The 26,847-nt window shown below is 39.8% G+C and overlaps 1 protein-coding gene across 1 annotated transcript in view; it reads left to right on the top strand.

Annotated features, from left to right (window-relative positions):
- Window positions 1–433: 433 nt before the first annotated feature.
- Window positions 434–26,847, top strand: part of gnb1a (guanine nucleotide binding protein (G protein), beta polypeptide 1a) — a 71,740-nt gene continuing 45,326 nt past the window's right edge. The window contains exon 1 of the mRNA XM_052094098.1: window positions 434–773. The gene's annotated coding sequence lies outside the window, so the exon portion shown is untranslated. The remainder of the gene's footprint in view (window positions 774–26,847) is intronic.

Below are 26,847 nucleotides of genomic sequence, written 5' to 3' on the forward strand. Positions count from 1 at the left end.
ATGTTGTCGAACAAAACATTAAGTAATGTTTACCACAGAACTTATTTTACTCAAAAATACCATTATAAAAACCCCTAGGAAATTCTGAAGGAACCCATAGATTGAAATACTAATTCCATTGCGAATTTTTGGACTACAACCTGAACAGCTTTATTGCATGCTCAAAGCCTAGTGTGACTCCAGCTTCAGATGGTCTTTTATTAGTTCAGTTGGTTCTGTTGCACAGTTACCTCTGAAATACTATGTCCATAATGTAGGATACAATAAGAGAAGACTGAACAACTCTGTCAAAACAAGGGGACATATATTTAGCTAATGATGATTCCTGCAGTTTAGTGTGAACGTGATTTCGCGCCGAAACAAACGAATCGGTTGCGTGGTGACGCAGGCGCAGCGTGGGGTTTCCAAGCCGTGAGAGCAGGGTCACCGGCCGCGCCCATCTCTGCTGTCTGATGGCCGGAGCGAGCGTCTGACATACTGCGCGTACTAGAAACACTCCAGCACCAGAGAACGACGCGTGTGGGACATACAGAACGGCTGAATCTGGAGCGAGCGTGGTGCTGGTCGCATTCATCACAACACATTTGACCGAAGCGGTTTTTTTTGCATCAGAATCAGCGCTGTTACAGCTGTCGCGGCTGCGGGTTCGGGGAGTGCCGCTCCTCGCTGGCTGACTGACTGACTGACTGTCTGCAGGTCGGGCAGCTGTGGATCTCTGCTCGCTGTTTACAGTCAATGATAGCTACACAACAAACTGCCCCGACTGAACACAGGTCAGTACTTATCTTTTCAATAAATACCTCATTGACTTCACTCTTCTGGGGTCCGGTGGGGTTTGGGCCGCTGCTGGGCTTTCCAAACACACACAAAATAGCATTTTCGCGTCTGAAATTGTGATTTTTTTTTTAGTACAGTTGCTGCAATTGTAGTTTATGAATCATGACCAGGCCACATAACTGGTTTAGTATGTGTTAACTTCCTCAAATCACGGTCATGTGCCAGAGATGGGCTGTTAGCTCACTAGCTGCACTCATGTTCAAGCTGCAGTCGTCTTATTTTTAATTGCTATTGCCAGGCTATTCGCACTGTTATTAACGATGACATCTACAAGCTAAAATTCATGTATATGGAATGATCAGCATTCATATCTGCTAAACCTGACATTCCTCAATGTTCACCATTTTGCCTGTTACACTGATATAAATAACAGTATAAAATGCATTTGATGGGCATGTATTGGTGTGTATCTAGCTGCAAATGCAGATGCTAAAATGGACAGAGAAGATGGAGGATAAAGCCAATACCTCCCCCACTTCATCATGGACTCGTACAGTTTGAGCATATGTATATTGTCATGTGTCACCTTAATAAAGCCTTAATAGTGCACACCTGGAGTATGTCAGTGAGCTTGTCCGTTTAGTGTTTTCGCAATGGTTTGCTTATTTAAGTCACTGATATGAGCTTATTGGTTACAGCGATGGTTATATGTGTACAGTATATATGAAGTGTGTTTATGTCGGGATTGTTGGTGTACGTTTGATTGGCTTTTCACTGAGCCTGTGCTTTTAATGACCTTAACGCGAATTAATGGGATTCGCTCGATCTCTTTAACGTGTGTTTTGTCGTGTGTGATTCGTGGAGGAAACGTGAATGAGGAAGAGCAGCGCGATTATAGATCAACCTCGTTGTGTTTGATCATTGTACAGATGAGATATTAGATTTGTGTGCTCGTGCGATCGATCGATGTAGTAATGCCGGTGTGTTTTAAAAAGCTTTCTCAGCTCATGATGCTGTAGTGACAAATGCATGCGTGCGTTTGAAGTGTGTTCGTGTGCTGAATGAATGTGTGTGTGCGCGCGCGTTCACGGCCTACAGCTGCTGCAGCCAACAAGATGGCGACTGATGAAGACAGCCCTGCCTCAACACACACAACACATTACATATGCTCTCATATACAATCTGAAAACATTACATGCTCTGTCAATTATCATTTATTTCTTCTCTTAACACGTCACACATCACATCCGAGACTGAACACATGCTCTCAAACATTATTTGAATACATGCTATTAATATAAAACACATGTATAAATGCTTTGGAATGTCTTTAATAATACTGACATGCATATTAGGGGTTGCAGGACTACTGTTTTTATAGTCAACTAGATGAGTCCACTAGTCGTGACGTCATTCTCCGAAACCTTTAACAACACAAGTGTGGCAGAAATTCCACTCCCATACCAATTTAATATTTTACTATACAATAGAAAGGTTGGATCAATGTTTTTTTATTTATTTATTTTTTATTTTTTTTTTTTAGCGATTTAGCCTATGTGTAGGTAATATAAACAATAGCAAGGTAGCTAAATGTCATATATCCAAAATATTCCCATGATGCTTTGCGGGCGATGTGGGCAGAACTTCCGGTTAAGCGTAAACAATTGTTATGTACTAACACAGCATTAAAAATGATGGGAACTTTAGAACATATGATCACAGAATTATTGCGAGGTGATATTGTTCTTCCCCACCTGTCTGTTAATGATTATGGGTTTCAGGATGATGGCCAAGTATCACAAATATAGAAGTATTTTAGTTATTTTGTTGAGTCTTCATCCATCCATGGAAGAACCTGAGCAGACTAACCTGAAAAGCTATGTAGCCTATTAGCGCCTTCACAGCTATAAAAGTTGGACATGTTTTGAGAATTGTTGATAATTATGTTTATTTTAAAGCATATATTGAGTCTAGTCAGAACCTGAGTTTGTTGTACCAAGATTTTGTACTTGCTGCAGATACAAGGGAGGTCTAGACAGAAGGATGCTTGTGTATAGACCTTATTCATGCTAGCGCCATCATTTGGTTTGTAATGGGAATAGAAACGAGCTGTGAGGGATAGACTTACCATCTCTTCAATGGCACAAACAGTATAAAACTTTCTAAAGCTCCTAGATCACATCTGATTTCCCACAACTCATGTCCAGAGTTCTTTGTATACTGAATGTTCTGGGACAGATATTTTATCAATGCTTTGTCTGTGGAATTGTCCAAAACACTTTAAACTGCAGTACAGCCCATTGAAGAGACTGTAAGTCTATCCCGCACAGCCTCGTTGTCATTCCCATAAAAAATTATAGATGGCACAGCTGTGAATAAGGTCTCACAGCTGTGATGGCACAGCAGGAATCTGGCGATGATACTGTCATGCTCCCATTTTTTGGATAAAATACAAATATTTTACGGGAGATGAATATGTAGTAAGCTCAATCTAGCTTTATAATTGTTAGTTAACATACTCAATCTCCGGATCTAAATGCTATAACCTACATTAAATGTTTTAGTGTTGACGAACAACTGATCCTGTTGATGGATAGAATTTATTGTTCTTGTGTAGGAAATAACAATTTATTATCAGCCCCACAATAAACTGTACCATACAAAAATAAGTACATGCAATAAAAATAAGCATTTATTTGGATATATATTATAAACATTGTACTCAAAAGTTCAATGTTCTTTGTAAAGCAACTATAAAACAGTATGTATTATTAAAAGCACTGTACAAATAAATGTATTTGATACTAAAATAATAGCCACACTTTTCCAAATCACCCTTTCGCTTAAAGGGAAGACATGAACATTCAGCAAAGACACTCAATAGAAAGTGAATTGCTGGCAGGAAAAATGCAGGAAAGAGGAAAATCCCAATACAATTAATTTCAAACTTGATAAAACATCTCACTACTGTACGTCTCATTTAATAATTATTGTCTTCCACTGTAGAATTGATCCATCCAGCATCACAGCATGAAAACAGTTGTCAAAATATTGTCACTACTCGCAGACTTTTTTACCTTTTTATACTCTGTAATAATGCCATTTCAAAACATTCACAAAGGCCAACTCTGAATAGAAATAAACTAAAAAAAATGCTAATGAACTTTCAGCACATGTACATACATTTACATTTATTCATTTGGCATACGCTTTTATCCAAAGCGACTTACAAAAGAGGAAGAACATCAGCGAATCATCTTAGGGAGATAGTGGTACAAAAAGTGCCATACTACAAAGTTTCACTATCATCATAATAGTATACATGGTATACATACACCTGTTAGCACAATAATGCTATCGTTTATGTTCATTGCATTCCGTTTCTGGACATCTATCGTAGCTGGACCGTAACGGTGGATAATATAATTAATTCCCGCTGTTGATTTTTTGCCAATAAAGTGAAAAGAGCACACACAAATTATTCCAAGCTTTTTCAAACAGATGTTCCTAAGTCAATCCTTCTGTAGGCAGACGATGGAAGAGCAGCATCTGGGACTAGAACGCTTGCAAGTGGTTTCTGATCATACCAATGCTGTTTTAAATAAAACTTAGTTTTGCTTGATTATTAGGATAACCACTCTGCACACATTGTCCGGGGAATTTTAAAGATATCTTACAACAATTAAAAAGCAAGAATCTAACCGCATGACACGCAAGCAAGCAGAGACCGGCTACACGCCAACCAATCGCACTTCCACTAGCCAACAGGAATTTCTGCCCAGCTAGCAAAATACAGTGGACTCACAGAGAATATTGTGGATAGGAATGTGAAGGATGCACGTCTCTGTGTTTTTTCTTCTGTGTTGCAGACAACAAGTGACATGCAACTCGCAAGTGGCAGTGCGCTCTCTAGTAGTGGATGACAGTATAGACAGTCTTAATGTTATGCATAACACTAGCACTTTTACTCAACACACACTGGCAAGTTTTTTAAAGGGGTAATTTTTTTCACCAAAACAGTCACAATTCCTCCCTGTCTCTAGCCCTCTGTCTAAAATGCTCGCTTTTGGCATAAGCGCCTGCCTAAATCTTCAGCGTAAATGGCAACTGTTATGATTGGCTAGCATCATGCTGCCCCTCAAATTCAGCAAACTCAATCTGAAGAGAACGAACCTTGACATAAAGAAAATAGCAGGGTTTACACAAAGCACATCCAACACATTGCATCTTAATATATTAAAATGTTAATCACAAGCACAACTGTTAACACTCCGCACCATAAACTATCAAACAGTCCAAGTGTTTTTAAATGCCCCATCCTTCAATAATAGTTCCTTTGCAAAGCTTGAATTGTATTATGACGGTTCACAATCAATGCTGAAAGCCAAAACAATTAACACACCATTGTCCAAAGCATGGTGAAAGTATGTACACACTTACTGAAGGCACACTGAGGTGCACATCATTGGAAGCACACCAAAACGGTCAAGGCGTTCATCGCCAAAGACGTCCTATGTTTAGATACACCAACAATTAAAAATAGCGCAGATGGGTGAAAGAACAAGTCCATGACATGTTTGTGCTCAAAGCAACACAGGCAGCAGCTGAATGAAAGAGAATTGCTTCTCCCTTTCAGAGTTGTAACTTGACATTGCATTGATTCTCCATTGCATGACCCCTTTAAATTTTGGATGGCAGGGGAAGAATAATTTTATATTCATGAGTAAAGCGATAACTGATTTGATGATTCTGTAATATTCATCAGGAAAGTGCTGCCTGATTGGTCAGAGAAACTATAACCCAACCATAAACCTAATTCTAACAAATCAGGTAGAGCTTTTGGAAATCCACCACTCGCTGTATTTCCCACAGAGACCTTTAGGAAATTATGTGGAAAGTGACTAATTGGGGTCAGACTCACAGTGTCGACTGCATGAGTCATAGTCGACTTTTCTATGCAACCATTAACGCATACATACTGTAGATGAATTACATATCTAAATATTATGATCTGATCACATAACATACATGACATGCATTATTACTTGTATACGTATTACGGTCCATTTGATCTGCACACATTCCGCATACTTACAGATGTAATTTACAAATCTGAGCACACATTACACATCCTTTGAAATACTAGCTCCATTCCAGTATCAATATACAGTACAAGACACAATGCAAGATGAATCATGTACTGTAAGGTTTACTGTTACATAGAGGAGAGTTTTCTTTCTGGTTTGTGGCTCATCATCAGTCATATGTCGAGGAAGGGCGGGCATATGAGTGTGCTGTAAGGTGTGCTGCGCTGTATGGTGTATATAATCTTATGTAACACAACCTCAGCATCAGTGGAAAGTCATCTCTTCAAAGAGGTCCAAAATCCTCTAAAACCATCAGCCTGTGTTCATATCCATAAAGGATTTTCAACGTACTAGCCATAGTCTTGCTGGTTAACAGGAAGTATGTCAAATATGGCATAAGGTTCCTGTTTTACATCATAGTATATTTGGCATAAATATGGTCAAAATGTTCAAATATAAAAAAAATATATAAAGTAGCTACTTCAGAATTTAAAAGTGACGTAAAGCATGTCCTGCATTGTTTTCAACAGTCTGTCATAGATTCTACTGGAAGTATGTGACCCTCATGGATATTTTTGCTGTTGTTGTTGTAATGCATTTTTATGATCTTTTTATCCCACTTGATGTTTTTAGTTGCAGCTCTGAATAGGATTATATTCTTTCCGTCTGTATATGGCGGCTTTTAGGATTATGGCTTTGGTCAGTGATAGTGCTGATTAAATTTCTTTTTTCCTTTTTTTTTTTTCAGCTGTCCCGTCAGAAAGAGTTAACGTGCCCTCACGTCATAAACATTTGTTCTTTGATCAGTCTTTTATGAAATTCGGTGCTGCTGCGTGATGTTTTATGCCACTGTAACTGTATCTTTCATCATGGCATTTTGTGTTTTGATTTATCAGAATTTCTAGTGACGTTTCGTAACTGATGGTAGCGAAATCAAACCAGGCAGCTTATGTTCATCTAAACTGCTTCAAAGCAAGTGAATTAAGAGTCTCATTAAATGTGACAGAGCAATACAAGGCTGACTCTGACAAGGCAAATCAATGTCCAGATCACATGTCAATGTCAGTAAAATGGGTTGCAAACTCTGTTCATGTTGACTTTAATGTTGGGGTCTCAAGATAGAGTGCCATGCCAGATGATCATTGCATTTGAGTTGGTTTAGCATTACAGTTACACCACTGTCAAAACTGGAAGCATTTTTGACTACCTTGGCCATCGAGTACTGCAACATGCAGCAGAAATCCTGTTGCAGGAAACTCTTGTGAGCATGTTTCCTGTCTACCGTTTTTCTAGACTTACAGCGGGTGAAATAAGTATTGAACACGTCAAAATGTTTTTCAGTAAATATATTTCCAAAGGTGCTATTGACATGAAATTTTCACCAGATGTTGGTAACAACCCAAGTAATCCATATGTAAAGAAACCGAAACAAATGAGCTCAGCAAATTAAGTTTTGTGTAATAATGTGAAATGACACAGGGAAAAAGTATTGAACACGCTTACTGATATTTATTTAATACTTTGTACAAAAGCCTTTGTTGGTAATGACAGCTTCAAGACGCCTCCTGTATGGAGAAACTAGTCGCATGCATTGCTCTGGTTTGAATTTGGCCCATTCTTCCACACAAACAGCCTTCAAATCTTGAAGGTTCCATGGGCCTCTTCTATGGAAGTTCTCTTCAGTTCTTTCCATAGATTTTCAATGGGAATTAAGTCAGGTGATTCGCTGGGCCATTCTAGCAGCTTTATTTTCTTTCTTTGAAACCAATTGAGAGTTTCCTTGGCTGTGTGTTTGGGATCATCGTCTTGCTGAAATGTCCACTTTCGTTTCATCTTCATCATCCTGGTAGATGGCAGCAGATTTTTGTCAGGAATGTCTCTGTAAATTTGATCATTTATCCTTCCTTCAATTATGTGAAGTTTGCCAGTACCATTAGCTGAAAAGCAGCCCCACACCATGATGTTCCCAACTCCAAACTTCACTGATGGTATGGTGTTTTTAGAGTGATGTGCAGTGCCATTTCTCCTCCAAACATGGTGTGTATTATGGCATCCAAACAGTTCAATTTTGCTCTCATCTGACCACACTATATTCTCCCAGTATTTCACTGGCTTTTCCAAATGTTGTGCAGCAAACTTTAAACGAGCTTCAACATGCTTTTTTTCAGCAATGGAGTCTTGCGTGGTGAGCGTGCATACAGGCCATGGCGGTGGAGTGCATTACTTACTGTTTTCTTTGAGACAACAGTACCTGCTAATTTCAGGTCTTTTTGAAGTTCTCCACAAGTGGTCCTTGGCTCTTGGACAACTCTTCTGATTATTCTTTTCAGTCCTCTGTCAGACATCTTGCGAGGAGCACCCGGTCGAGGCAAATTTATGAGGAAATGATTGTCTTTCCACTTCCATATTATGGCCCCAACAGTGCTCATTGGAACATTCAGAAGCTTAGAAATGCACCTATAACCAATGCCATCGTTATGTTTTGCAACAATTAGGTTGCGACGGTCTTGAGACGGCTCTTTGCTTTTACCCATCATGAGATGTGTCTCGTGTGACACCTTGGCAATGAGACCTTTTTGTTGGCCATCCGTTGAGACTAAACCAGCTGATATTAATTTGCACTGACAAGGGGTTGGATTGCTTTTTAATTACTGATAGTTTTCAGCTGTTGTCTTGGCTTTACATGCCTTTTTGCACCTCCCTTTCTTCATGTGCTCAATACTTTTTCCCTGTGTCATTTCACATTATTACACATAACTTAATTTGCTGAGCTCATTTGTTTTGGTTTCTTTGTATGTATGGATTACTTGGGTTGTTACCAACATCTGGTGAAAATTTCATGTCAATAGCACCTTTGGAAATATATTTACTGAAAAAAATGTACGTGTTCAATACTTATTTCACCCGCTGTATATGCATGTTCTTTCTGCAACCTTTTGCTTCAGATTATAATTTATTTTGCAACCTTTTACACAATTTGCAGTATTCATTTCAGATACTGTTAATTAGTTTTAGGCCAAATGAACATGGATAACATCACCTTCATTTGTTCAGAGGTAAATCAATTCTATAATAACTGTATAATAATAAGTTAGTGTGTTATGAGCGGTTCTGTTCACTTACATTGAGGTTATCAGGTGTGTAATTGCTATCAACTTTTCAAGTGACTGATAATCGTTTGTCTTTATTTCTTTTATAAAAAATTTCATAAATTTGCTTTACAATCTCACTCTTCATTCCAGCCCACATAATAATTTAATCCATTCGGTTTATGACAATATTTAGTCAAAACATCTCTAGGGCTGCCCCCTAATAGTCGACCAAAGGTTAGTTGATGAGAAGAGTCTTGGTTAATTGGTTGGTTGGTAGCACACTCCACAGGAAGTGGCGAAGTCACGCTGTCAGTGACTGATTGACATGATTGTTTACATGGCTGGTCCTTGAGATAATTAATTATGTCAGGCAGGAAATACAAAGTGGGATCATTTCGATAGGGTAATGGATGACGCCAAGAAGGTGACATGCAAAATCGGCAGGCAAATCATTCATCGACCTCAAACATCACTTATCATTTGAAACATGTAATTAGCCTCACGTTAGCCACTTAGCTTGGGCGCTTGCTCTAACGTTAACCTAGATAAATATGCGCTATTTGGCTAATCCAAGTGTTTGTGGGAAGCTAAATTAGTACCTCTCTTACTGCATATTTAATGTGCATTTCTCTCTATAAATTAACAAAATGTTCTGGCAGTCTCCTTGCTGTTTTTTCAGAATCATTACCGCTTTTTTATTTTGGCAAGCTCCATGTGATGGGGAATCAGAGAGAGAGTTGCGGTGAGTTGGTATTTTTTTGGTATTTTTAATCGGCAAGTGTGTCACATCTCCGAATGAATGGAGCGAAATCTCAGCAAAATGGTCAGCAAGTGTGACACCTTCAGTCAAAATCGTGAGTCTGCTAGTGTGGCTTAATATTTTTTGCATCCAGGAATTGCATTTTTGGAATGCAGCAGGAAGTAGGTCATATGACATCGTCAGTCAGCATACTACATTTTCAAACATTCATTGTTGCATACTGTGTACTGCAGGATGCTGCAGAGCTGTCATCATGCAGTGCTTCATTCCAGCCCCCATTTAACACACCTCATTTTTAAGCACACACACAATGACCAGAGTTCAAGATAAATTTACAGGAGCATCAGCTGTTCTGGATCATGTAAAAATATTTTTTTCATCATTCATCTTTGTCCTCATTCCATTTGGACTTTGTTCCTTCCAATTTTTGTTCTTGCTGAGCAAAGCCTTTTACTATTGGACAGACACTTTGGCCACCTGAGTAAAATAATTGTTAAATATATTGGGGATGAAAAGTTGATACTAATATACCTATTTTTGCTGTGGTATCAAAATTGGAAATTGGAGAATCATAAATGTCATGAAACTTTTATGTATACATTTTAAAATTGAAAAAGCCAACATGCTGTTCTACAGTTGCATTTAGAGATTTTGGAAAACTTGTGTGGGGCTGGGCTGGAAGGACGCACGCCCGGACCCCAATCATAAAAAGGGATAAAGGTGACCGGAGACGGCAGTTTGAGATAGAACTACAGGCAGCTGCTTTCTCTCTCTCTTCTCAGGAACTGCCTTCTCCGGTGGCCTCAGGAGGTTAAGACATAGGATTATGTTCTAGGGCTGGGCAATAGGACAATGTAATCGGATATCTATGATGTCTTACAAAGTAGGGCTGGGCAATAAAACGGTATCAATATTTATTGATGGTACAACCGATGACAATATAAAATTTTTTTGATATAATGCTCTATAGTTTTTGCCATATGGGCGGCAGTGAAGGCCGTGGGCCTCGACGGACCAGACCCGGGCAGCAAAGGCTTGCTCTGGGGACGTGGAATGTCACCTCACTGGGGGGGGAAGGAGCCGGAACTAGTGAGGGAGGTGGAGCGTTACCAGTTGGATCTGGTGGGGCTTACATCGACGCAGAGTTTTGGCTCTGGATCCGTACTCCTGGATAGGGGATGGACTCTATTCTTCTCTGGAGTTTCCCAGGGTGTGAGGCGACGGTCGGGTGTGGGGATACTCACGAGTCCCCGGCTGAGTGCCACTACGTTGGAGTTTACCCCGGTGGACGAGAGGGTCGCCTCCCTACGCCTACGGGTTGTGGGGGGGAAAACTCTGACTGTTGTCTGTGCATATGCACCGAACAGCAGTTCAGAGTATTCGGCCTTCTTGGAGACCCTGAATGGAGTCCTGAATAGGGCCCCAGTAGGGGACTCCATAGTGATGCTGGGTGACTTCAACGCACACGTGGGAAATGACAGGGACACCTGGAAAGGCGCGATTGGGAGGAACGGCCTCCCTGATCTGAACTCAAGTGGATGTTTGTTATTGGATTTCTGTGCTAGTCATGGATTATCTATAACAAACACCATGTTCGAACATAAGGATGCTCATAAGTGTACGTGGTACCAGAGCACCCTAGGCCGAAGGTCGATGATCGATTTTGTAATCGTGTCGTCGGATCTGAGGCCATATGTTTTGGACACTCGGGTAAAGAGAGGGGCAGAGCTGTCAACCGATCACCATCTGGTGGTGAGTTGGGTCAGGGGTGGGGAAAGACTCTGGACAGACCTGGGAAGCCCAAGCGAGTAGTGCGGGTGAACTGGGAACGTTTGGAGGAGGTCCCTGTCCGCGAGATCTTCAACTCACACCTCCGGCGGAGCTTTTCAGGCATCCCTGCGGAGGTTGGGGACATTGAACTGGAGTGGGCAATGTTCAAAGCTTCCATTGCCGAAGCCGCGGTGGAGAGCTGCGGCCTCAAGGTTTTAGGTGCCGCAAGGGGTGGTAACCCTCGAACACCGTGGTGGACACTGGTGGTCAGGGAAGCCGTCTGACTGAAGAAAGAGGCCTTCCGGGATTTGTTGTCCCGGAGGTCTCCGGAGGCAGTTGCAAGGTACCGACAGGCCCGAAGGGCTGCGGCCTCGGCCGTGAGGGAGGCAAAGCAGTGGGTGTGGGAAAAGTTCGGAGAAGCCATGGAGAAGGACTTTCGGTCCGCACCAAAGTGCTTCTGGAAAACCGTCCGCCACCTTAGGAGGGGAAACGGGAACCATTCAAGCTGTATACAGCAAAGATGGGACGCTTTTGACCTCAACTGAGGAGGTTATTGGGCGGTGGAAGGAACACTTTGAAGAACTCCTAAATCCCAACACGCCCTCTATGGTAGAGGCAGAGCCGGAGGATGATGGGGGATCAGATTCTATTTCCCTGGGGGAGGTCACTGAGGTAGTCAAACAACTCCGCAGTGGCAAAGCCCCGGGGATTGATGAGATCCGACCAGAAATGCTGAAAGCTCTGGATGTGGAGGGGGTGTCATGGATGACACGCCTCTTCAACACTGCGTGGAAATCTGGGACAGTGCCTAAGGAGTGGCAGAACGGGGTGGTGGTTCCCCTCTTCAAAAAGGGGGAGCAGAGAGTGTGTGCCAACTACAGGGGTATCACACTTCTCAGCCTCCCTGGTAAAGTTTACTCCAAGGTGCTGGAGAGGAGGGTTCGGCCGATTGTCGAACCTCAGATTGAAGAGGAACAATGCGGTTTTCGTCCTGGCCGTGGAACGACGGACCAGATCTTTACTCTCGCAAGGATCCTGGAGGGGGCCTGGGAGTATGCCCATCCGGTCTACATGTGTTTTGTGGATCTGGAGAAGGCGTATGACCGGGTCCCCCGGGAGAGACTGTGGGAGGTGCTGCGGGAGTACGGGGTGGGGGGGTCCCTTCTTAGGGTGATCCAATCCCTGTACGTCCAAAGCGAGGGCTGTGTCCGGGTCCTCGGCACAAAGTCGAGTTCATTCCATGTGGGGGTTGGTCTCCGCCAAGGCTGCGCTTTGTCACCAATCCTGTTTGTGATATTCATGGACAGGATATCGAGGCGTAGTCGGGGTGGGGAAGGTGTGCGGTTCGGTGGGCTGGGGATCTCATTGCTGCTTTTTGCAGATGATGTTGTCTTCATGTCATCATCGTCCTTCAGCTCTCACTGGATCGCTTGGCAGTCGAGTGTGAAGCAGCTGGGATGAGGATTAGCACCTCTAAATCTGAGGCCATGGTTCTCAGCAGGAAACCGATGGAGTGCGTACTCCAGGTAGGGAATGAGGTTTTGCCCCAAGTGAAGGAGTTCAAGTACCTCGGGGTCTTGTTCACGAGTGAGGGGACAATGGAGCGGGAGGTTGGCCGGAGAGTCGGGGCAGCAGGGGCGGTATTGCACTCGCTCTATCGCACCGTTGTCACGAAAAGAGAGCTGAGCCGAAAGGCAAAGCTCTCGATCTACTGGTCAATTTTTGTTCCTACCCTCACCTATGGTCATGAAGGTTGGGTCATGACCGAAAGAACTAGGTCGCGAGTACAAGCGGCCGAAATGGGCTTCCTCAGAAGGGTGGCGGGCTTCTCCCTTAGAGATAGGGTGAGGAGCTCAGTCATCCGTGAGGAGCTCGGAGTAGAGCCGCTGCTCCTTTGCGTTGAAAGGAGTCAGTTGAGGTGGTTTGGGCATCTGGTAAGGATGCCCCTGGCCGCCTCCCTAGGGAGGTGTTTCAGGCACGTCCAGCTGGGAGGAGGCCTCGGGAAGACCCAGGACTAGGTGGAGAGATTACATCTCCACACTGGCCTGGGAACGCCTCGGGGTCGCCCAGTCAGAGCTGGTTAATGTGGCTCGGGATAGGGAAGTTTGGGGCCCCCTGCTGGAGCAGCTGCCCCCGCGACCCGACTTCGGATAAGCGGTTGAAGATGGATGGATGGATGGATGATATAATGCTCTATAGTTTTTCACTTAAATGCAATAAAATATAAATAGACATGAAGTTTGTCCGTATGAACAACCCTCAAGCGTGTGCTGTCCATGCATCATAAACAGCCTCATATCATATGGCTTGATAAAGGAGCATGCTATGAGTGACAAGTAAACAGCCAATGACAAGTTGCATTGCTGTGGAGTTCGGTTGCATCATTGCCATGTGACATCAGAACACAAGAACACATGCGAAAATGAGTGCTTTGCCTGCTGGCTATGAGGAGATTGTGAATAAATAAGGACATGTCAGCTCAAGCTCGCAAGTGTGACAGTTATTGGTTTCTTTACATCCAACATCAGAACACTGTTGTGTGTAAGCTTTGCAAAAAAATAAATGTCCCGGCCAAGTACGGATACACAAGCAACTAATTTCATCACCTTAACCGCTTCCACCCTTTGGAATATGCAGCATGTCGTCCGCCACGACCTACATCTACCTCACCTCAACAAACAACCCACAAGCAGTGCACGATGGAGAGGTACTTGGTAACAATGCCTTAAGATAGGCTATTTGTTTACATTTTATTTTGTTTTTGTCTGTTAAAACTAAAATATTTTTTGTTTGCCTTAATAGATTGGGTAAATAAAAAATACAGTGGTTAAATTCAAATCTTTTTTTCTACTGGTCTTTGTTTAAAAAAGGTTATTAAAATGTTTCAATAATTATCGATACGGAATGATATGAAACATTTATACCGTGACACTTTTTTTTAGCTATATCGCCCAACCCTATTACAAAGATCCAGATCCAGATGCTGATTGCTGACAGACGATGATCAACAATATCAGGAATTGGCAAAACAATGGATCTGGGAAGTTGCCAATATATTAAACTGTAGCCAGGGTGTGAAACTAGCACCTGCTACCCACCAAATGCAATTAGGTTGAATCCATTTCACAAGTTCCTAGTCCAAATGTACTTCATGTGCGGGTAATTTTGCTCATCTATTCGTAAAAGGAGAGCGATCTGTCTCGGAGTGGCACATGACAAGATATGCTGTCAGTCACAAAGATGTGCTTGATCATATGTTTAAGAACAGACAACAGAAAAGCCGTCAATGCTTGTGTCTGATTTGCGGTTTGTTCATAGGCGTGCAGCACAAGCCTGTCATGTGGAACAAGCGCATGTAAAGAGTTTTCACTCTTATTTTTCTCTGTTTCATTCGTCTGAAAACTCTTTTCTAGAATAATGTCTTCTGAGAGAATGCTACAAATGATCTCCGATCATCTCAGGAGGTGCTGTTAGTTTAGTTTGCGTTATTTCCAGTCAGTTTGCATGCATTTTGAACACAACTCTGCAGGTTCAGTAATATATTTGTTAGTGTTGTCACAGTATCAACATTTGTTTTTTCCCTGAATCGTCACTTTCCGGATAATCAGTTTGCGATATGGAGACTTTTAAGTCACGTCTGAAATCTCATCTCATTACACTGGCCTTTGAGTCTTGATAAATGAAATGGAGTTTTGGAGTGTTTGTATTTTGTGCTTTAGATTAATGGTGTTTGTGTATGTGCTAATTTGTAAATGTTATGTTTTAAATTGTATTACTGTGAAGCACTTTGGTCAACTCTGTTGTTTTAAATACGATATAAATAAAGTTGAGTTGAGAGATTAAAGAGTAAATTATTTCATTATATTAATATATAGTTTACATGTGCTGCATGGTTCACAATGAATTAGTGCTCTGCTTTGTCATCTCATACAACATGAATGATTTTCCAGAGTATAAGCGGTAGGATTTGTACATTCATTTAAAGTACACCGCTCATCCATGCTAAGATTGCAGCCTTCAGTTGTTTAATAGATCACACTACGACAAGTCACGAGTTTAATTAGATTAATTGTCCATTTCAGTGTAAGGAGGAACAGAGCATGCCTACAAAATTAGCATTTTAAAGCAGTTGTGTATCAGTCTTACTGCGTGCTGGTACTGGATGAGTCGGTGCTCAGTACTACAGAAACACTGGTATCCGTTGGATCTTTTTTTTATTGTAGTATCAACTTGGTTCTGAAGTACCGGTACCTTTTGAAAATACTAATCATTTTTCACAAGAACACACTTTTGACAGCATTATTTTGGGAACACAAGCTAATTTATTAGGCTTAATTATTTTGATTATTGTCTTTAAATTTATAATCGTCTTTATTTCTTAATCTGTAGGCTATTAGTAATTTTCCATCTGTTGTGTTGACGGATGCTTGCGTGATGGCAAATGGAGCCATTGGAGATGGTAAATGTTTGGATTTGGGGAGGTGGTTAAATAAGAATTTATCGCTTTTTTCTTTGTTTAAAGTGCAATTTGTGAAAAACATAAGTGTATGTTTTTTGTTAACTATCCCTTAAAAAAATTAATATTCAACAGGGCTCAACATTAAGGGAGGTCTGGGGCCAGTGTGAGAGCGTTTCGGGCCAGTTGATGAAACTAACAAATGTTTAATGATGACACATTATACAAATATTGAGTAAGTATAGTGACACTATGTGAAAGTAACACTATATAACAATGTGTTGTTTAAAAGTTATTATAAACAATTTTTTGTGGTTGGGCTAGTGTAAATGTTGGCAAGGCAATTAAAATCTAAACCACTGGACCGAATGGGCTAGCAGAAAAAACAAAATACTTATTGTTGAGCCATGTTTTATATGCTGATGTGATGGGCTGTATTTAGCAAGTCACTGGACAGACTGGTTGATCTGGTTGCTGATAAATGTCTCTGAAGGCTGCACCTCACACGGTTAATAAGAGAAGCGATGCGTGTCCATGTGTCTAGTGTGTCACCAGTGTAGATATCTTGCAGCTTCTTTGAATACAGGTCTGTTATGATGTGTGTGTACTGCTTTGAATAAGCAAAGTAAACAGCTACAATACCGTACAACCAGCCCGCTCTAGCACATACACATGAGCATGTGAAACCTCATCATTTGCAATTGAGATAAAGGCTTTGCATTCTGTTGGCAGCACTAGCATTCGACTGAACAACAGGGAGTAATGTGCTCTAACCTGATGGGAAAGTTATTATAGGCTGTGTTTGGAATAGCATACTACTCTTACTATTTCTGCAGTATGTATACTGTTTGCAGTATGAAAAGTTGTGTGAAGGTGTAGGATCTAAGCACATTCGTACATGTGTTGTCTCTGATGATATATGGAGTATTGCAGTGCAATAAAATGAGGAAGTGTGTGTGTGTGTGTGTGTGCGTGTGCGTGTGCGTGTGCGCGCGATTGGAGCGTACAGATAAACCGGTTTGATCTGCGGCAGACAGTGGCATTCATAATGGTACTGTCCCGAAACCTGGTGAGCTGCCACACTGTTGACTGTTTTCAAAGCTATGCATGGGGCTGAGTATTGGCGCTGATTTCCTGTTTCAGTTCCAATTCACAAGGTCTCGCTTTGATTCAATTCCAATTTTGATGTGGTTCAATTTTATACTGATTTATTTGGAAATATTAGCCTACAGTTACAAAATCAACAGGCCTGTTTTATTTATTATATAATGGCCTGACCACTATGGTTCAAATCAAGCATTGTGACTGTAAATATGTATTGACATATTTCAAAATATTTTCGACCACTACAGGTTAATATACAAAGCTAATATTACACAATGACATTTAATTATTCATATATTATTCTTTTTGGATTTTGCCTTTGCTTTAATATATAACATAGCTCTTTGTGCATGTAAAAGGTCTGCAAAGTTACAAAGTCCACACAAAAGGGAGTTATACTCTCCCACAGACAACACTGATCAAGAACTATAAGAAACGGCTGGATCATAGTCCAGCCATTTCTTCCGTTAAGTATCTACATCACTATATAACACATTCACATAATGTTCGCCTAAGGCTACTTTGGCCCGCCCTCAAACAAAGGTAGTTATAGCCGAGGCCAGGAAGAGTTGTGTCTTTAAAAGACAGGATGTAAAAGAGGGGAAAAGTATGAGAAAAGTAAAGTGTTTTTTGAACATTAAGGCATGTAAACCTATTCTAGTAGATCCCCAAAATAAAATTATGAGCCTGTAAATTAGCACAATGTAAGCTCTTTCATTTCTCCAGAATTTTTGTTTTGGATAATTGAAAATGGGTAGAATTTAACAATTTACATGTGGAGCCACATTGAGAGGCCTATATCTCTGGAATTTAACCATAAAGGGTCTTAAAAATGAACATGAAAGACATGAAAGAAAGAGTGTTCAGAACCAGAATCTAAAAATATATATTGATATCTTTAATTTATAGATTTTTTTTACCTGTACTTTTGCTCCAAAATCATAGGTGAAAATGGTCATTTTGACCCCCCTTCAGAATAATTAATTAATCATTAAATATTAATCCATGGCATTTAAAATTTTGGAATTTGTTATTGTTCATGATATTTACAATTTGAGCTGTGGACCTCCTGGATGAGCTGACACAGAATGACACCAAAGTAATAAAAGTAAGAAAAATGCTTTAATGTAACTGGAGCGCTTGGAGTCGCAGAGCAGTTCTTGCTCCATACTCTGTTAGATTAGAAATATTGAGGGTGTGCAACTTCTATTTCACTTCACTATGTCTAACATTTTGTCAAGCCTTTTTTTTTTTTTTTTTTTTTACACTTGTGTCAGAGAAAATCAAGAAAAAGACTTGAGATTTAATCTCTCCTCACAACAGAAGATAAATGTTACAAGATTGCACCAAGGATGGTAGCCTCGGTGTGGTGCTCTTCAATGTTTTTGTTTGTTTGTCCTGTGTTTTTAGTATGTATTTTTTAATCAGATTTACCAGAGACGAACTGCTGAACATTTGTGTCATATATCAGACAATTCTTCCCGGTCTTTGACTATTCGGACATTTTGCTGGTCATTTTATTCGGAGGCGCAGCTGTGTTCAAGCACGCTATGAGATGCAAACGAGCTGGAGCACTGGTCAAGCTCCGTCAGCGCGGCTTTTGAACAGCAGTGCAGAGTATTCATCTAGTGAATCTCAGCTCTCTTACTAACAAAAGCTAAATCTCCTCACTCATACAAACAAGGACTTTTCAAACTCTGCTGCCTTGTGCTTCACAGAAACCTTGCTGGGTGAACCCATTCGGGACAGGGTGTTACATCTGCCGGGCTTTAAGCTGTTGGGAGTAGATTGCATTGCGGAGTTAACGGGGAAAATGAGAGGTGGTGGAACATGAATTTACATAAGTGAAAGTTTCTGTACACATGTAACAACGTTAAAAAAGATGTGCTGGCCAAATTTGGAAGTGCTCTTTATCAACTGTAAGCCTTTCAATTCGCTGCTGGAGTTTTCCTCGTTTATTCCGGTGAGTGTTTATATTCCCCCACAAGCGTGTGTGAGTGCAGCGCTACAACAGCTGGTTGATCAGATCATAGACACGGAACAACCGTGCCTGGACTCATATTATTATTATTATTATTATTATTGTCAACAATTTGAACAAAGCCAATCTCACCCGTAAACTGTCAAAATACAGACAGCACATTACATGCCCCACCATAGACCGAAATATACTGGATCACTGCTACAGAACATTAAAGGATGCATATCGCTTTTTCCCTAGAGCAGCTTTGGGACTGTCTGATCATTGTCTAGTTCATCATCTTCCAACCTATGGGCAGAAACTAAAATCAGCTAAACCTGTATTAAAGACTGTAAAAAGATGGACCAGTGAAGCAGATCTGGAACTTCAAGAATGCTTTGCACTGATTGGAGGGTTTTTGAAACTGCAGACACCAATCTGGACAAGCTCACAGATACTGTGACATATATCAGTTTCTGTGAGAATATGTGCATTTCTGCAAGGACTTATTTAATGTTCAACAATGAAAACCCATGGTTTACAGCATAACTCTGGCATCTTCATCAGGCCAAAGAGGATGCTTACAGAAGTGGGTATAAAATCGTGTACAATCAGGCCAGAAACACATTGACAAAAGAGATTTTAGCCTGAAATATATGACTAACTACAAGACACCATCAAAAGCTGGCTAATGACCCGAATTTGTTTTACTGTAGATTTGAAATGCCCAGTCTCACACCCCACACCCGCTCTGAACTTCACTTCACACAAAGAACAACACCTGCAACCCCCCTCCTCCCCCCTCCTGCTACTCAACCTGCACTTAACATCTGTGAAGAGGATATGTGCCGGGTCTTCCGGAAACAAAAGACAAGGAAAACGCAGCGCACAGATGGTGTTTCCCCCACTTGTCCAGGATGAAGATGAGAGCGCATACAGAAGGGAGGTTAACAGCAGGCTGTCTGGTGCAGTCAAAATAACCTGAAGCTGAGCACGCTCAAAACAGTGGAGATGATAGTGGACTTTAGGAGACGCACGTCAACATTGACGCCACTCACCATTTTGAACAGCACTGTGGCAGCAGTGGAGTCATTCAGGTTCCTGGGCACTACCATCTCACAGGACCTGAAGTGGGAGACCCACATTGACTCACATTGACATTGTGAAAAAGACCCAGCAGAGGTTGTACTTCTTTCTCCAATTGAGGAAGTTCGACCTGCCACAGACGCTGCTGATACAGTTCTACTCGGCAGTCATTAAATCTGTCCTCTGCACTTCAATAACAGTCTGGTTTGGTCCAGCTACGAAATTGGACATCAGAAGACTACAAGGGACAGTTCGGACTGCTGTGTGTGTTATTGGTTGCCACGCCTTCAAGAACCGTACACTTCCAGAGTGAGAAAAATGGCTGGAAATATCACTCTAGACCCCACTCACCCTGCCCACTACATCTTTGAACTGTTGCCTATGTATGGCATGTGGCCTACATAGGCTGCTCATTCAATAGCACTTCCTCTCAAATCCAAATCTCCAAAATTTTAGCCAGACAGCTTTAAAGTTAAGAAGAGGCACTACGGAATATATATTACTATTGTATAAAAAAATTCATTAATAATAATAATAATAATAATAATAATAATCATTATTGTTGGCTGACTGTTGTGGGATTTGGAGGCCCCCGCTTATTGGGATAGTTCACCCAAAAATGAAAATTCTCTCATCATTTATCATGCCGTCCCATACATGTATGACTTTCTATATTCTGCAGAACACAAATTAAGATTTTTAGAAGAGCATCTCAGCTCTTGCAATGTGAATGGTGATCAGACTTTTGTAGCTCCAAAAACCACATAAATGAACCATAAAAGTAATCTATATGACTCCATTGGTTAAATCCATGTCTTCTGAATTGATATGATAGGTGTGGGTGAGAAAAAGTATTTTTTACTCTAAATCTACACTTTAACTTTTACATCTAAAAGCAACATGTGGTGCCTGTTTTATTTTAACATCAGAAAGTGAAAGTGGAGATTGAGAGTAAAAAAAGGGACTTCCATTTTGATCTGGTTCTCGCCCACACCTGTCATAAGATATGGATTTAACCACTGGAGTCATAGATTATTTTTATGTTTCCTTTGTGATTTTTGAAGCTACAAATATCTTGTCACCATTGTATGGACCTACAGAGCTGAAATATTCTTCTAAAAATATTTGTGTTCTGATGAAGAAAGAAAGTCATACACATCTGTGATGGCATGGGGATGAGTAAATGAGAGAATTTTCATTTTTGGGTGAACCATCCCTTTATTGTGGAGGCACTAGGCAGTTGCCTACTCTGCCTATATCTAACCAGCCCTGTGGCAGAAGCTTCAGTGGTACATGGAAAGAAGGCATGAAGGAAGAGAAATGATCTCATTCACTCTTCTTTCCACAAAAACCTGGTGTTATGAGGTTACTTTAGATATGGATTACACAAATGTGCAATTAGTGAATCAAGAGTGCTGCGAGTATGTGTAAAGGCTTTTACACATGGGACGCGGAAAGCAGCAAATGAGCCACGCGGCTGCCGCTTTCTCTTATAGTGGAAGCTTTTGTGCAGTCTGTTGCCATAGTTACAATCAACAAGAACTCTGTTGCGTGAAATCACCACGCTGCACACAAACAGCAGCAGTAGACTTGCAATGAATGTGAGAAATATTCTGCACCTATTTTACATCACCTCATTGAGATGTGCCCTGGCAACACTTTTTTTTTGTATAATTAAGATGCAGTTGGACCAAACAAATTTGAAACTGGGCTCACTGTTTCTTTAACTGTTTATTTCGTTCATATAGTAGTTACAAATCAAATCAGTAGTTGGTTAGTAAAGTCATAATCAGTTGAGAACATGAAACATGAGACAAACAAATGATAAAATAAAAATTGCATTTGTGTTTATTGTTGATGTGTATGTCTGTGATCTGCTTACAAGAGAACTTGATGCTTTATTTTGCTCATCATAATTATGTATTATTTGTTGTTATTTATAATTTCATTAGAATTGAGTTTATGACTAGCATGACACCCACTGAGTTCTGTTCATTTCCTTTTGCACTTTATTTTACCTGGCAAACCAACTCGCAAGCTCCCAAGCACCGTATTTTTTTATGGCTTTTTTAGATCTCTGAAATTTGAGTCATAATTTAACTCGAAAATGTCTGCTATGAGCTCAGTACAATTTTGAATGATTGGCTGTGAAAAAAGCATTTCAATTATTGACTAAGCCAGACCCCTGAAAAAGATATTACAAATAACATATTTGTATTAAATATTTATCGTAGCACTTGCCGCGAAGAGCCGTGCATGTGAAAGTGGCAGGATTTTGTGTATACGAGCACTGCTTGCACACGCCCTGCGATTTTGCTGTTTGTGATTTGCCTCTCATTGAAAATAAACTAGACACTTGCGCTTGCTGCAATATATATATATATATATATATATATATATATATCAGTGGCGGCTGCTGGTCATTCAAAGAGGGGAAGCTCATTTTCGGCCTACATTATAAACTTATTTACCCTATTTTTTGCACTAAATCAATCTTAGGTGTTGATCTGCCCTGCTGTTTAATTCTAATTTTTTCCTCGTAAGGAAGACTTTCAAATGGCTTCGCCAAAATCAGGTCGACAATATTAGCACCGTCTGCCATCGTGCGCAGTTTCACCCGCACGACGCTAGCCTAGCCTACTGTATGAATGAATGAATGAACGAACGAACGAACGCACGCTCTAAAACAAAATATATTAAACTTGGTAAAACTGAAACAAGGAATGTGGTGTATAATTGTGTGAAATGTATTATGCAAATTGACTAGCAATTTCGCCAAACAAATATAAAGAAATAGGTTGCAGCAGTTTGTCTTTCGACTACACTTGAGAAATCCGCTGATGGGACTGAGCTGAAATAGCTTCAGTGACTTCTTATAGTACAGATTCGCTGTCAATCAAAAGGAGATGCAGCCTTTCGACAGATCCTCCAATCATCACGCGGAAGCCCGGAGTCCGGGCCAGCCCACTCCTCATTCACCCCCAGAGACGCTGAGCGTCCGTGGGCGGGACATAATCGCAGCATTTATCCAATGACCGTCTATTTTCGGAGCACTGAAAAAACTGTTCAGAGCAGCCCCATTGAAGTCAATGGACGCTCGGCTTTAACAGGGAAATGCACTGATGCTAACGCATTTTTAGTCAATAAATTGTTTACACAATAGTACATATTTGACCATTATTTTTTTGACATTATAGGGGAAGCTGAGCTTCCCTTGCAGTCTTAAAGAAATCCCCACTGAGATATATATATATATATATATATATATATAATATATATATATATATATATATATATATATATATATATATATATATATATATATATATAATTTGTATATAATTTGTATTATTTATTAATAAAAAACAAACAAAAAAACTATTGCAATTAAATTGTTTGTAAAATAAAATGCTGCACAACAGTGCTTCACAGTATTAATGAAAACATTAATGGAAATAAAAAATCTGATTACATGTGGCACAATGCTGCTGTGCACAACATGGTGATAAAACACTTGGATTTGTGATTATATCTTACAGATGATGATGATAATAATAATATTATAACAATAATTTAATTTGATAGAATTCTTATTATGAGTATTATTGCTACATTTTTCATTTTAAATTTTTATAAAGTAGTTATGTTTTTCTGTCTTCAATTTCACGCATCGAGTTGAATAGAGCTTTCATACAAACGGGAATTTTATTTTGACAGACCTTTGAGTTCTTCCTGTTTTTGATGGGTTAGCTTCCCATTAATGCTAGGGTAATCCTGTCGTGACTCTCAAGCTGAAATCTCAGAGCTACGTAGTGAACACTGTAGGAGTTAATTTTTATTGCAGGTCTCCTTTCCAATATATGTATGAAATCATGAGCACTCACAATAAAATGAAGACTCCAGTCATATCAGTACGTTTTATTCTACATGGAGGGGGTCTGCACATGGGGGCGGCCATGTTAGAATCACATGACCAGCAGAATACTACTCGCTTAATCTCAGTAACCGTCCTGTTATTGGACACGTTCACTCATTGATTAAAGTCATCATGTCTGACTGTGAATAATACATTTCTACAATGGCATCAGAAACTGAATTTTTTTTATTTTAAATTATGCTGCATCCATGATACTAGGTGTCCGTGTAAGTACAAGATGACACAAAGACAAAAGTTACTGAGTGCACCTTTAAGTGTTAACAGCCTTTTATACTTTTATACTCTAAACACACTGCATGAAAATTAAGCACCAGTAGTGTGTGTTGCGTTTGTTTGTGTGTGTGTGAAGCAGATGACAGCGCAGAGCGGCACCTCGTTCATTCTGTAGAGTGCAGTGCATGTGTCTGTATAATATTTGATTAAATTACATCCTTCTGCTGTTTAATGATCACATTTGGCCATATCCAAAGGTTTTTATTTTATTTTCAAATTGTCTTTGATTACATCTCATATCATTTTGCTAATTACAGCATACTTTATTATGGTACCGAAATTAGCAACAAGAGGATATTTGACCATTTTAAATTTTTTGGTATTGCAATACTTTGTTCATACTGGTAAACCACACAACCCTTGTGCACATACAGTAAGCGAGCGAGCAACGCCTTTGCAGATTGATTATAGGATTACGCCATATCGCAATTTTGATTTGAATGCTTATGGAGGGTCACGGAGAGAGTTGTGGAATCCAGTCATAAAAACAAAATTAAATTAAAAATGCGGAGTCACAAACTTTGAATGTGTGAATGTACCTTTTAATATGATGATATGTCCTATTGTGATGATTACACCACAAAAGGGTGAGATTTAATTAAATATACAGTTTGCTTGTGCTGCATGCTTCATAGTGAATTTGTGAAGCTGGCTGCTCATACACTATGTGTGTGTGTGTGTGGATGACAGAGAGCAGTGTGCTCATTAATCATAAAGTTTGCAGCAGATGCAGAGTAGGTATATATAGAATTAAATCACAGCCTTTTGCAGTTTAATAAGCACATTAAATCATATAGTGAACTGCTTATCCTGAGGTGTAAAGCTGCCATCAAAAAAATTTAAACTGAAAGTAAAAGTTAACTCAAAATAAAAGCTCAATTTAACTAGTCTGTATTCTAAAATATAATATTTAATGTAGTAATAAATAATAATAATGATTCTAAAAAGTAAATCAATAAAAATGGCATAATATTTAAGCAATATTTCACAAGCAAGAGTGCTGTTGTACTGAATAAAATTTTCAATGCTTTCTTTAATACTGTGATGCTTCTTCGTCAAATAATACTATATTTGACAAAAAAATAAATAAAACAATACACCAGTGTAGCGTTTTGGATTGTGCTGTGAGGATCTGTTCATTTGACACTTAATTTGGTCAAAAAGAATGCAATGGTATGTTAAAAATGAAATGTTCAGTTTTTATTTGATTTAAATTTCTGTGAATTCATTCATTGTTTTTAATGATAAAATGTAATTCAACTTTAAAACCCGGAATTCCGAAAAAATAAAACATTGATATTTTGTGTCACACTTTTGTTCTATCTGGCCCGAATCTCTCTCACACTCACCTCAGGCTCCTCCCTTCTTTATGACATCACAGCTGAGGATTGATTGTGCGTGCTGAAGCAGAACTGGGGCCGAATGCACGAAAATGTTCTTAAGAAATAAATTAAGTTCTAAATAGACAAAAAGAACATCTTAATTTGTTTTTTAAGAATAAAAAGACTTTGACATTGTCTGATCAGACTGCTCATGGGCTTGCCTTGTCTAACAGCCTACAACAAATTCAATACTTCAACACTGGTAAATCGTAACGATAAATGTATATATATATATATATATTTTTTTTTTTATGTAAATTGCGTGAGATGTGTTAGTTTAACAACTTAAACCATCATTGGAGACTTGGCTCGCTGCTAACCATTTGATAACTTTTAATTTGACGTGGAGCAAAAGAAAAAAAACAAAAACTTAAGTAGACCAGAGACCAGAAGAGGAAATTACTCCAAGGAAAAAGCTCTCCTTGGGAAGCTTGATAATATGTCGGAAAGAAAGTAAATGAGAAAGGGTGGCGGAGGCTCTCCGCTGTGCCCAACTCCGATAGGGATGTGGATGGGGTGAAAAAATAAGTCTCTGCTTTCTAAATGAACACTAAAAATCAGAGAGAGAGAGAGCGTTAGCGCTAGCGAGAGCTAGCTAGCTATATGCAGTGCATCTGTTTGAATAAGCATGACTGGTCACCACATTAAGAAGCTCCAAAACAACATTTAATGTTTTAATTTAGTGATAATATTTACATGTTGTACAAGCTGAAAATAAAAATGTAATTAAAAACAAAAGGGTCAAAAAAGTTTTTCGTTGTGAAGTAACATTTCTACGTTAACAGCACACTGCGACTTCAGACTCAACATGAAAACCCCAGTAAATTCATTAAACATCTTACCTTTTAGAATTTAAGACAACTGTGAGGTTAACCTAACTTTAAGATTTTATTTACGACGATATTCAAGAATTTTTGTTTTCGAGAATTTGATTACTTAAGTTTTTTTCTTAAGAACAATCTTAAGAAAAAAGATAAAAGGTTTATTCAGGAATACAAAATATTCGTAACTTTTTTCTTAAGTTACAAGTTATGATGAAAATGGTAGTTAAGAAGAAATTTCTTAAGAACGTTTCATGAATCCAGCCCCTGATATGATGATGGAGGTCGAGTGATGATGTTTGTGTTCATCTGAAAGACCCGAATTGAGTTAAAGAAACAGGG

The sequence above is a fragment of the Xyrauchen texanus genome, chromosome 27, assembly GCF_025860055.1.
Source record: "Xyrauchen texanus isolate HMW12.3.18 chromosome 27, RBS_HiC_50CHRs, whole genome shotgun sequence".
Lineage (NCBI taxonomy): Eukaryota > Metazoa > Chordata > Actinopteri > Cypriniformes > Catostomidae > Xyrauchen > Xyrauchen texanus.